This window comes from Balaenoptera physalus, assembly GCF_965194825.1.
Source record: "Balaenoptera physalus genome assembly, chromosome: 9".
In the NCBI taxonomy this organism is placed as follows: Eukaryota; Metazoa; Chordata; class Mammalia; order Artiodactyla; family Balaenopteridae; genus Balaenoptera; species Balaenoptera physalus.
The window spans coordinates 69,159,162-69,173,007 of NC_138888.1; the positions used below are offsets into that span (position 1 = coordinate 69,159,162).

Here is a 13,846-nt window from a genome sequence, read left to right on the forward strand (position 1 = left end):
CTTGTGATTGGTCTGTTCATATTTTCTGTTTCTTCCTGGTTCAGTCTTGGAAGGTTATACCTTTCTGAGAATTTGTCCATTTCTTGCCGGTTGTCCATTTTATTGGCATAGAGTTGCTTGTAGTAGTCTCTTAGGATGCTTTGTATTTCTGCAGTGTCTGTTGTAACTTCTCCTTTTTCATTTCTAATTTTATTGATTTGAGTCCTCTCCCTCTTTTTCTTGATGAGTCTGGCTAATGGTTTATCAATTTAGTTTATCTTCTGAAAGAACCAGCTTTTAGTTTTATTGATCTTTGCTATTGTTTTCTTTGTTTCTATTTCATTTATTTCTGCTCTGATCTTTATGATTTCTTTCCTTCTACTAACTTTGGGTTTTGTGTGTTCTTCTTTCTCTCATTCCTTTAGGTGTAAGGTTAGATTGTTTATTTGAGATTTTTTTTGTTTCTTGAGTTAGGATTGTATTGCTATAAACTTCCCTCTTAGAACTGCTTTTGCTGCATTCCTTAGGTTTCGGATCGTCGTGTTTTCATTGTCATTTGTCTCTAGGTATTTTTTGATTTCCTCTTTGATTTCTTCAGTGATCTCTTGGTTATTTAGTAACGTATTGTTTAGCCTTCATGTGTTTGTGTTTTTTATGTTTTTTTGCCTGTAATTGATTTCTAATCTCACAGCGTTGTGGTCAGAAAAGATGCTTGATATGATTTCAGTTTTCTTAAATTTACTGAGGCTTGATTTGTGACCCAAGATGTGATCTATCCTGGAGAATGTTCCATGCACACTTGAGAAGAAAGTGTAATCTGCTGTTTTGGGATGTAATGTCCTATAAATATCAATTAAATCTATCTGGTCTGTTGTGTCATTTAAAGCTTGTGTTTCCTTATTTATTTTCATTTTGGATGATCTGTCCATTGGTGTAAGGGAGGTGTTAAGTTAAAGTCCCCCACTATTATTGTGTTACTGTCGATTTCCTCTTTTATAGCTGTTAGCAGTTGCTTTATGTATTGAGGTGTTCCTATGTTGGGTGCATATATATTTATAATTGTTATATCTTCTTATTGGATTGATCCCTTGATTATTATGTAGTGTCCTTCCTTGTCTCTTGTAACCTTCTTTATTTTAAAGTCTATTTTATCTGATATGAGTATTGCTACTCCAGCTTTCTTTTGATTTCCATTTGCATGGAATATCTTTTTCCATCCCCTCACTTACAGTCTGTATGTGTCCCTAGGTCTGAAGTGGGTCTCTTGTAGACAGCATATATATGGGTCTTGCTTTTGTATCCATTCAGCGAGCCTGTGTCTTTTGGTTGGAGCATTTAATCCATTCACGTTTAAGGTAATTATCGCTACGTATGTTCCTGTGACCATTTTCTTAATGTTTTGGGTTTGTTTGTTTTTTTTTTTTTTTCTTATTGGGTTTGTTTTTGTAGGTCCTTTTCTTCTGTTGTGTTTCCCACTTAGAGAAGTTCCTTTAGCATTTGTTGTAGAGCTGGTTTGGTGGTGCTGAATTCTCTTAGCTTTTGCTTGTCTGTAAAGATTTTGATTTCTCCATCGAATCTGAATGAGATCCTTGCCGGGTGGAGTAATCTTGGTTGTAGCTTCTTCCCTTTCATCACTTTAAGTATATCATGCCACTCTCTTCTGACTTGTAGAGTTTCTGCTGAGAAATCAGCTGTTAACCTTATGAGAGTTCCCTTGTATGTTATTTGTTGTTCTTCCCATGCTGCTTTCAATAATTTTTCTTTGTCTTTAATTTCTGCGAATTTCATTAGTATGTGTCTCGGCATGTTTCTCCTTGGGGTTATCCTGCCTGGGACTCTCTGGGCTTCTTGGACTTGGGTGGCTATTTCCTTTCCCATGTTAGTTAAGTTTTCGACTATAATCTCTTCAAATATTTTCTCGGGTCCCTTCTCTCTCTCTTCTCCTTCTGGGATCCCTATAACGCGAATGTTGTTGTGTTTAATGTCCCAGAGGTCTCTTAGGCTGTATTCATTTCTTTTCATTCTTTTTTCTTTATTGTGTTCCACAGTAGTGAATTCCACCATTCTGTCTTCCAGGTCACTTATCCATTCTTCTGCCTCAGTTATTCTGCTATTGATCCCTTCTGGTGTATTTTTCATTTCAGCTCTTGTATTGTTCATCTCTGTTTGTTTGTTCTTTAATTCTTCCAGGTCTTTGTTAAACATTTCTTGCATCTTCTCAGTCTTTGCCTCCATTCTTTTTCCAAGGTCCAGGATCATCTTCCTTATAATTATTCTGAATTCTTTTTCTGGAAGGTTGCCTATCTCCACTTCGTTTGGCTGTTTTTCTGGGGTTTTATCTTGTTCCTTCTTCTGATACATAGACCTAAGCCTTTTCATCTTGTCTATCTTTCTATGAATGTGGTTTTTGTTACAGCTGCAGGATTTTAGTTTTTCTTGCTTCTGCTGTCTGCCCTCTGGTGGAAGAGGCTATCTAAGAGGCTTGTGCAAGTTTCCTGATGGGAGGGACTGGTGGTGGGTAGAGCTGGCTGTTGCTCTGGTGGGCAGAGCTCAGTGAAACTTTACTTGTCTGCTGATGGGTGGGGTTGGGTTCCTCGCTGTTGGTTGTTTGACCTGAGGTGACCCAACACTGGAGCCTACCTGGGCTCTTTGCTGGGGCTAATGGTAGACTCTGGGAGGGCTCTCGCCAAGGAGTACTTCCCAGAATTTATGCTGCCAGTGTCCTTGTCCTCACGGTGAGACATAGCCACCCCCCGCCTCTTCAGGAGACTCTCCAACACCAGCAGGTAGGTCTGATTCAGTCTCCTATGGGGTTGCTGCTCCTTCCCCTGGGTCCCAATGCGCACACTATTTTGTGTGTGCCCTCCAAGAGTGGAATCTCTGTTTCTCCCAGTCCTGTCAAAGTCCTGCAGTCAAATCCCACCAGCCTTCAAAGTCTGATTATCTAGGAATTCCTCCTCCCGTTGCTGGACCCCCAGGTTGGGAAGCCTGACGTGGGGCTCAGAACCTTCACTCCAGTGGGTGGACTTCTGTGGTATAAGTGTTCTCCAGTTTGTGAGTCACCCACCCAGCAGTTATGGGATTTGATTATATTGTGATTGCGCCCCTCCTACCGTCTCACTGTGGCTTCTCCTTTGTCTTTGGATGTGGGGTATCTTCTTTTGGTGAGTTCCAGTGTCTTCCTGTCGATGATTGTTCAGCAGTTAGTTGTGATTCCGGTGCTCTTGCAAGAGGGAGTGAGAGCACGTCCTTCTACTCTGCCATCTTGAACCAATCTCTCTAAATTAGAAAGGATCTTTAATTGTCTTAAAACAGGAATTTAAAAATATAGTCAAATAAATCTAATTGTCTCTTAAAACAGTTTTTTTCTAAATAGTGAGGTGGATATTTGTTTTCTTCATATCCCAAAGTTTCATTTTCTATAGAATTATTTGCCAGTAAGTAAAAATGACAAGCTTGTAGTTCAGGAAATTCACAAACTGTACTATATGCAATGAAATGTAAGATTTGGAGAAACTATTATAAATTTAATATTGCAAATACAAGTCAGCATTAAGGTACCATTTGGATATTTACAGTTTTACTAAAATATTTTAAATATTAATATTTAAGTTCTTTCTATAGTGTGACCAGATCAGAACATTTGTGATACCCAGGAAATAGCTTCACAAGTGGTCATTCATCTGCTAAAATAATATGTTCTTTCTAGTGTTAAAGTAGTTTTAATTGTTTTCTGCTAAGAATTAGTCTGGTAATAGTCAAAATATTAACAGTGAACACACATTATATATCTTTTTTTAAAAAGTAGTCTATCCAGAATCTATATAGATAGACACATAAAATGACATTTTAGGTTGTTTGACTATCCAAAATTTCTTCTCAATAGATTGCAATATTTTAGAGTCAGATTCAACTTACTAAGTCTTAATAAAAGCAGTTATCTAGTCGGAAATTCATTTCGTATAAAACTTTTTTCCTTTTGTTTGGTTCAAAGGATGCTGAGACTTTGAGAAACAAATAGTGTAAACGAATATTTAAATTAAATGTACCCCTAATGTGTATATATATATATATATATTTTACATTTTATCATCAAATGTTACAACCATATTGATATCTCTTCGGGTATCTCATCTTTTTTTTTTTTTCCTTATTTGTCAGTATTTGAAAATTTTCTAACACGAAAAAGGAAAGCAGGATAATATGCTTGTTTAAAACCAAAGGCATGAATGGTTAGTACCGTTATTAAGCAAACAAATGTTATAGCCAACATTTATTGAGCACCAAGTGCCAGGCACTGCTCTAATTAATTCTCAGACAACCTGTAAAGTGTAGGTACTTGTAGCATTTTCAATTTTACAGATCAGGAAAACGTAGAAGGCTTAGTGACACACTGAAGGTTACAGTGCCAACAGGTAGTTTACATTATATTGCCTCCTATGGAGTATTATTTTAGTGTATACTATTCAGTGTACTAATTACTATTTATGTTGCATTACCATATATAGTATATTATTGTAATTCTTGAAGCCCTTCTGAGTTTTGATTTTACAGCAGGCCAAAATTATCTCTGTAATTGGTATAATACTAGTTAAGACACGGATTGTACTAAATGACTTGACCAAAGGCAATGTGGTTCCACCACAAGGATCAAGGTAGAGTCATTGTGGTTTATTTACATCCAAAGAGATGGGAGTATAAAGAGCTCAAAGTTATAATCTTACTTCTACTACTTATTTAGTCATTGTTGAGTGTTTATGTTCATTAGTTGTTAATTGTAAGAGCCGAGAGTATTGAGAACATTTGTGAATTGCTGAAATATTAAAAGGCTTCTAATTAAAATATCTTCTGATATAGTTATGGAGTGTTTTCCTTTTTGTTCACAAAGCGTCTAGTTTGGAGATTATTGTGTCATATATTTCTCCACAGCCATGATTTTTTAGAAGGGCCAACCCTCCTAGTTGTTTTCCTTTTGAATTAAATGCTTTTTATTTTGCCTTTATTACTTTTTAATATCCAAGAGATTTGGGTGAAAGTATTATATGGTTATTAATTTGAAATAGTCTCTAGAAATCTGTTTCTTCAAGAACCAGCTGGGAAGAAATCAGGTATATAAACAAATCACCTGAGCATTTTGTGTGCTCTGACTAGCTCAGAAAGAAAAAGTTAGTACCTCATTTGCAAGATATTTTTTTCAACCAGGTGTGGTAGTTTTGCTAGATACAGTGAAAAACAGTCTCTCATTTTTTGACTCAAAGTTGTGTATGCTTTGTGAGCATAGATGGAATTAAAGCATTTTAAGGTTTTTCAAGATCAGTGTATCTTGGACGCATTTTGATGACTCAGGGCTGATTTTAGCTGCAGAAGGGAACTAGAGCAGAATTGCACTGAGAAGGAACAGATGTTTTCTAAGTTTCAGGATGAGTAGGTTGGTTGCATAGCACAAGAGTAATTGGACGATGTAAAAGGCAGTGACAGTGAAAATAAGCAAGGAGATGTTCTCAGGGTGGTTATGGTTTAGCAAAAGGATGAATGAAATAAGGCAACATGCATATGATGTAGGTCATTAGATGTCACAAAGTGGAGATTTCTGGAGTGAAATGGAGCCACACAAGGCAAAGGTAGAAACTGTACTGGTGAGGGTAAGTTACTACCAGTGATTAACTCTTCCGTTCTCTTGTATCCTATTAAGAGATATAGACTTCCGTGCTCTATAGGGCTCAGTCTTATCCATAATAAGTAAAATCTTAAGCCTGTTGAGGATTTTCAAATGCCTTTACTGGCCTGAATGATTTATTAAATCAATACAATTATGAAAAATTATAGTTTGGGAGAGAAAAGTGAAGACAAGTCTGTTCTTTTGAGTTCTTCTTATTCTTGGTGGAGTGCCAAATGTCCTTAATAGATTGACTTCCCTTGAGTCCAGGCCTCTGCTTCACTCAGTTCTGTTGGCTGTTAACTAATGGCCACCTCTTCTGAGGGACTTGAGATAGAGCCACATTGCTTTCTTCCTCCAAACCTTCCACTCCTTGATAGTTTCTATTTTAGGCATCTTGACACTCTCTAGCATAAATTCAGTCTCCTGTTTCTGGCCTTCAGAACCTTTCTTAAGTTTATCCCACACTAGTTTGATTTTTTTTTTCATTTTTAAATCATTACCAAGAGTGGCTTCCTGTTGCCCACTGTAGCAAATGTAAATTCCTTCCATTGGGCTTTCCTGTGCTCTTGTCCCCTCATTTTCCCCAACTCCCACTCCCCTCTAATGGTGACAATTCCCTATTCCTTTGACTATATGTACTAGTCTCTTGGCAATTTTATATCTCAAAACTTACCTGCTAGTCAAAAAGAAACATTGATTAGGTATATATGTACAAAGTATTTTGGTGAAGACAGGGATATAAAGATTAATAAGCTATTTTCTCAATGTTTTGTAATAGCCTATATGGGAAAAGAGTCTGAAAAAATATATATACATATGACTGAATCACACTGCTGTACACCTGAAACTACCCCAACATTGTAAATCAACTATATTTCAATAAAAAATACAGTAAAATAAAAAAAATTATTTTATATGCCCCTAACTTATTTATAGTCTGATTGGTGAGATGGAAAGAATCTCTTTGTAAAAAGATAATTAACAACAGAAAGTAGAATGTGATGTGTCAGATGCTTGGAATTAGCTATAGATGTCCAAAGCTGAGGAAAAGCTCTGGGCTGGGGTAGTTGAAGTGGGATTCACAAAGGAAATAAGAACTGTGTTTTCCTACCAATTAGGTGAATAGTAGGGTGTGTGTGTGTGTGTGTGTGTGTGTGTGTGTAAGAACTGTGTTGTCCTACCAATTAGGTGAATAGTAGGGTGTGTGTGTGTGTGTGTAAGAAAGAGAGACTTTGTCTTTCTCTGTTTACTCCCTGTAGGAATAGGAGAATGACAGGTGTTTTAGGGAAGTAGAAAATGCAAAGTGTGGAGTGGAACTATAAAGTCTTGCCTTGAGTATAAAAGCAAAAGTTTATGTAAGGAAGTAATACGAGATATGGTTGAAGAGGTAAATTGGTATTAGAGAATTAAAAAGAAAAAAAACACACTAACAGCAAAACTATACAGACCACTTTAAGAATTTGTAATTTGGAACTGGGCAGGGACTAATACCTTTTTTAGAGAAACATCAGAATTTTAGCTGAGAACCAAACTCACCATCAAGAACTGACATTTTCTTGCTGATTTGTATCAGTATTTCAGATGGCTTCTTTAGACTCAGCTAAAGTAACTAATAATAATGCTCACTGCCATGGACAGACAAAAGGGTCCTGGATTCCTAAAGTCATAACTAACTGTCAGGTAGTAAAATATTTTTATATCTTCTTCATATTGTTTGAAGTAGAGCTAATATAAAAATAGTTCCAATTAATGTTTCTATTTGTTTTTTTCTGACATTCTCTTGCTGTTCAAGTGGAACTATTATTTGTGACAGGAAGTGAATGCACTAGAGAACCTTTCTTAATGTGACTAGTTATACTTTTGAATCTGACCGTTCAAGTCACGGAAGATCTTGCCTTTCCATAGTTGTTATTTCAGTTATTTTCATCTCTTTTTTGTGTGTCTTGAGAAGTTAAGATTAAGCCCAAGTCTGTTAGACATAGTTTTCATGGGAGACTTGTATCCTGGAAAAAGACAACAGATTGATTGGTTCAGGTTTGTTCAGTGCAGATTTTTATTGTGAGAAAGAAATCAGTTCATTATTGAACTGGTTGAAGGTGATAATTACCCTTTATTGTTGCATTCACAGCTTCTTTAGAGAATTATCTTCAAAATTGTGACTTTAAAAACATAGCATCAAGACTATTATTGACTTAAAAATAAATAATAATTATTTATAAATAATACATAAATAAGTCTAAAAATCTAGCTCTTCTGGTGTACCATTTTCGTTAAACATTTCCTTCAGTGTTTCTGCATGGTAATCTGGAAGCAGAAACCTGAACTCTAGTGATATACTACCCAGTAATAGAATTTGCATATTTTTGGTTTGATATGTATTCTTTCTTTTGGAAATAACAACCTTTGACATTATTTTTAAAGTTAGATGTTTCTGTTAAGATCAATGATCATTTACAAAAACAGCTATGGCATAAATGGAATGGTAACATATGACTTTAATTGTACTAGGAATAGAAAAAAATAAGGTATTTTTATAAAGAGCAAAAGAAATCATTTTTATTGAGCACATATTATATGCCCAGGACATATTATACCTTCTAATATTTATAAAGTCTTATAAAGTAAATATTATTTCTACTTACAGATGAGAAAGTTGAGACACAGAGAGGTTAAATAACTTGCCCGTGGTCATGCAAACCAGTAAATGATATAATTGGGATCTGAACGCAGATTTTCCTGACTCCCTAAGCGCACTCCCTTTGTTCTTTACAATACTGTTTTTGTTTAAATATTGCTGACTTAAATTTTCCATTGGAGACGTTGATCAAGTATTCCAAGGGAGTCAGCCCATACAACAACAGTGCGTTGAACAGAGCAAGCTCTATAGAAATGCAAGACGGTAGAGAGATCAGTGACCCAACGACATCATCATTTAATGAAAATTTTCCCATGTAGCTTTTCTAAGCAAGCATTTATGTTAATTTTTTCATTTGATAAATTGGAAGTATCCCTACCTTCTTAAAGTGTCCTATAATTTATAGAACTTTTATTTTGAGTATCGTCTTGGACTATTTGCCTGTACTTTAATAAAGTGATGGCTTCAGGAATTGTTAATATCTCTTAAGCCAGTTACTGCCTCAGAAAGTGGCCCAAGATTACTGTGCTTCGGGGTTGGTGATTTGCTGTCAGCTATTATTTCTCAAAGTCAAATTCTGGCAGTTCCTTTCTTGCTGCTTCTTTCTTTCTTTTTTTTTTTTTTTTTTGTCCTGTGAGTAACTTAAAAAGTACCAAAATTTCTAGGGAAAATTAGGTGACTAAACTTGTTAAATCAATAACCTTAATTTGCACCTGATTATATGCATCCATAAGCTCTGACCAGTGGGCCTAAAGGTGTCTCTACATCCTCCTGGAAAAGTGTAGTACTTTCATTCACTGACATTGTGTTCCTATTTTTTCTTTTTTTAATAAGGAGGTGTTAATTCTGCCATATTTGTCTTAAGACAGTACCGCACTACTGGTAATGTTTTGTTTGCTGGAAGGGCCTACAGACTTACCCTTTATTTCTTTTAATTACATGCGCTGCTCTCATGGTCCTAAATATTTGAATGTGGTTCTGCTTACTGGCTGTATAAGTGTAAAGACAGCCAAGAAGGCAAAAGGCAACAGCAGCTCTGCTCAGAAATGATGTTCTTTCTCTTGGGGTGGTTTCTTTTCTTCAGTGAGCCTGCCGCTGCCTTTCCTCACCGTCTCCCTTTCTTCACGGTGGCAGTAGTTGATGTCTCTGTCACTGCTACTCACAGCCGCACCAAGTGACGTAAAACAGGTTTGAAACTTACAATACTTTTCCCGAAACACAGGTGTGTCTTCAAGTTTGTCAAGCAGAGTGACTGAACCAGTTCTGCTTTCTGTTCTCTTGTCAGCCAGTGCCTTGCCGGAGTTTTCACATTTGTTGTCACAGTAGCGGTGCAGTGTGGTTTATAATCCATATGCCTCTCTTAGGTACATCTGCAGGTTTAAACGCTTTGCTTGTCCCTACAACACGGGACTCATCTCTACTGCTTGAGTGCTTCTGGTGTATAATCACAGTAGCAGTGTATTTCAGCTTCACCATGGTCATCTTAAAGAAAACACACAGGAGCTTTAATATGAGCTGGGAGCTTTTCTACCAAACTAGAAATGTGCTAATGGCAGATTCCAGGCACTGTCATAAAGGCAGTATATTGTTATTAAGAGGAACCTCTTAAAGAATGGTTTCATCTTAATTAATTTTACTATTAATAAGGCCCCTTTTGGAATTTTTCTTTTGGGGGCTTACAACAGAAACATAAGATGTTGGGTTCTCCTTAATATACAACTAATATGTATTCAGAAATGGGTAAACCATAGTGTCACAGTTTTGTTGTGATCATTTATAGCCATGGAATAATAGCCTGCAGATGCCTCTCAAATCTTTACCTCATTCTTCTCTTAAACCACAGTTTTGAATCTTCAGATGCCTACTGGGCATTTATATTGACTTTCAAATCACCTCAGATTTGCTCATTTTTGTTACTTATTCCTTAAATGAACATTTAATGGCTACCTGCATCACTCAGTCATGAAACTTAAATTTATTAGGTACCCATTATGTGCCAAGTACTTTGATAGGCACTGGAGTTAGAGCAGTGAATTAGACTGACATGGTCCCTGCCTTTGTGGAGCTCACTGTGTAATGCACAAGACTGCTGATGGAATCAGTTCTTCAGGAGTGACGACTGCAATGATCGGGAAGATAAAGGGGTTGTTTGGATGGAGGGCAAAAGGGTCTGTAGCTTTGTCTCATGGGTTGGGAGGACCTCCCTAAAGAAGTCACCTTTAAGCCCAGAATTGAGGGCATGAAGGAGTTAGATGAGTCGGGGCAGGCTGGTCTCTCTGTGCCTCAGTGTCCTCATGTGTAAAGTACCAAGAGAAAACTAACAGTACATTAGTTAATGCATGCGAAGCACCTAGGACAGCACCTGGCCCTGAGTGTGGCTGCTGCCTTCATCACCTTTATCATCGTCATCAGTCATTCGTTTTTTCAGGCATTCAAATAAACATTGATTGAGCATGTACCAAGTGCTGGGTATTTTTCAGTACCGTGGTGGGATTCAGAAATGAAAAATTAAAAATCTGCCTATTCTAGGCTCTTAAGGTGTGTATGCAAATAGTTTAATAGCAAAAAGAATAATACAGTAAGAACCGTAAGGGAGGTATGAGCCAATTTCTGGGAAGGAGCAATCCTTTCTTTCTGGGAGTGGTATTTGATTTGTGTCACTTACTTGGCAAATAATATATACTGCCTGTGAAATCTAATATTTTCCTGTATTCTTATCAACTTTTAAGATTTTACATGCATAGGTCTTTACTTGCCACTGAAACTTTCCATGTTTGTATCAAGAAAGTATGTATCACACAGACTGAAGTAGGTGAATAGTAGGCGCTCTGTATGTTGGTGAGTGGTCTTGGAAACCTATAAAACTTTCTAGGGTCACTTATACAAAAGCCTCATAACTGCTGGAGACCTTTATTATGATAGTAGCACATGCTTTAGAGGGACTCAATATAGATTAAGAAGTAGATGTCACCTCCTCTAAAATAAAAAAGTTCCCCATATTATTCTTCAGGGGTGCAGCAAATGTTGACACACCAAATGTCTGTTTTAATACTTTGCTATATAGTAAAGTGGCATCCCTGACATCATTTTTTGAAATGTATTACCATATGCAGCTCAAAAAAAATTAGAGCAAGAATCAAAATTGGTAATCATTTAAATGTTTTTTGTTTGACCGTAGCAAAAGTAGCATACTTCACTTTTGCTGGTACAAAATAAGAAGCTCAGCAGACGGGAATATATTTCAACAAAATGAAGTTTGCAAAATGTTACTTACATCTCTCTCTTGAGAGAAAACAGTTAATTGTGTAGTAAATAGCATATTGTAGCTTTTGGTATATAAAATTAGTGAGCTTCTTGTTTGCTGGAATCTTTTGTTTTTATGTCTTAATGCAGTACATTTATGATTAAGATGCAAGCTTTTTTTTTTTTTTTGGTTTGAACTTTAAAGCAAAAAGCTGTTATTTCTAATAAACAGGTATTTCCCTCACAATTAGGTAGAACATTGAGCTGACCATAGCAAACAGTCTCGTAGATAATATCATCCAAAAAGAAGTAGATTAATGTATTTTTAAATTAAGGGTAGTCTTCAGAAATTCCCTGGTAATAGGTCTTTGCAGTGGCTTTTAATCTCTTAAAACACAAGGCTTGCATGGGATGAGACATGAATTAATTTCCCAGCTTTTGACAAAATTGAATCTAAAACCATCCACATACATATGACAGTCACTTCTAGAGAGTAATTAGCTTACTATAAATACAAGAGATTTCCTGTGAGAAAATTGCTCATGCTATGTAACCAATAGAGAAATCTGGCGGATTAGAGAAAAAGTATATCTTATCCAAAAAAATAGAACCCTTCAGTTTTTTAGTTTGTTTTGGCTCTTGTGCTTTTTTGCTGAAATTTAGTTGTGAGAAATGTGGCAGGCTGGTGTGTGAGACATGTTTATGCCCTTTATGGGGTGTGAGATTAACTTCATAATTAGCTTTTAGAGATCTTTATGGAAATTTTTTCATGAATCTATTAAAATGCACAAGGATGATTTGCCATTCAGTTGAAAAGCAAACCAATCCCTGAACCTTAGGATAGACTTTAGAACTAGATGAATCTGGTGGGATTCTCATCCAATGTGTGTACCTTGGTTTTATATCTATAAAATGGAAATGACAGCATCTACTTCTTAGAATCATGGTGTGAATTTTATAGAATAGTGTGGATAAAGCATCTAGCACAAATCTAGGCTTATAAAAGTCATTTTAAAAAATGGTGTTTCCTTCTACCCCCCCATCACTTCTTCTCTAAGGCATTTAATGAGACATTACAAACAGGGGCCTTGTTCTTTTATCACCTTGGGATCCAGATCATTAGGATCTTCTGATCTTTTTACATTTTTCTTTCATATGAGGAATTGTGGCATGAGAAACTGAGTACGTAACTAACTCCACAGGTATGCTTCTTGGATATTTGTTGTAGGGAACCTGGGCTGCCTAAAACTTGATACACCTCTTCTAAAAAAGTAGAGCATGTGGCTGTGCTTGAGAGTTTCTGTCTGTGCTGCAGGGTTCTAACTTAAGGAGACATTTTGATTTTGAGCTCAAGGTATTGTTTCAAAGCCAGGTATCACTTTGGTTTTAATTTATAAATAACCTCGTGGAATAGCCACTTTTCCAATTCAGGTTGACAAAGAATAGAATGAAAATAAACTAAATAGTCAGTTGTTTGCCTTCCTCTACTACTATTAATAGTTTTAGGCTATATAAAAGCATATAAATATGCTCTATAAAGCATATTCAGTAAAACATATATTGAATAAGTCAAGGTGAACTACATGGGGTTTAGTTTCTTCAGTTTATTTAGTTTTATTTTCTTGTCGTTTAAAATGGAAGTTAACAGAAATAGAATAAGAATTCTTCTGTTTGTGTATGTAATACATGATCACATTTTCCTAACATAAATTGAGTGCAGAATAAACCCCAGGAAATAACAGGAAAGCAGGCTAACAGAATTGCAGCCCCCTATGTCTACCAGAAGGTTTACATAGGTTAACTCATGCAGACCCAATAGGAACCACCTGGCATTGTGCTCCAGGTTACATGGCTTAAAAATTGAACAGCATAGAGTGGCGTAGCGTAGAGCCTAAGGCTTGTTCAGCACGGAGCACACCAAAAATGTGTCAGAAGCACTGGGATCAAGATTTTAATCTAGTTCTACCTACTCCACAGTTCCTTATATTCTTTTGTAGCCCTCTCTTTCCTAGATTGTCTCAGTAATCTAGCAAGGTGAGGAAATACTGAATTGTCCTTAAATTGCACTCTGTGTGGCTATTTGAAGAAGTTAAAAGGAAGCAGTCTGGTATGTTGGAAGGAGCTCAGGACTGGGTATGAGATTTGGGGTTCTTGTCTTCGTCTTAAAAGAGTTTTCTTTTTTTTTTTAATTAAAAATACAGTTTTTCAGTAAATCATGTCTAGCATCCTTTTTAGTCTTTTTAAACTAAAACTAAAATACAGTCATTTATGATTATTTGACTTTAAGGATTTATAAAAGAAAGAGAACACATTCAAAGTCAAATGAAATA

The 13,846-nt window shown here is 36.2% G+C and overlaps 1 protein-coding gene across 3 annotated transcripts in view; it reads left to right on the forward strand.

Annotated features, from left to right (window-relative positions):
- The window catches only part of RNGTT (RNA guanylyltransferase and 5'-phosphatase), a 322,597-nt gene that overhangs the window by 191,188 nt on the left and 117,563 nt on the right, over nucleotides 1-13,846 (forward strand). The window lies entirely within an intron of this gene.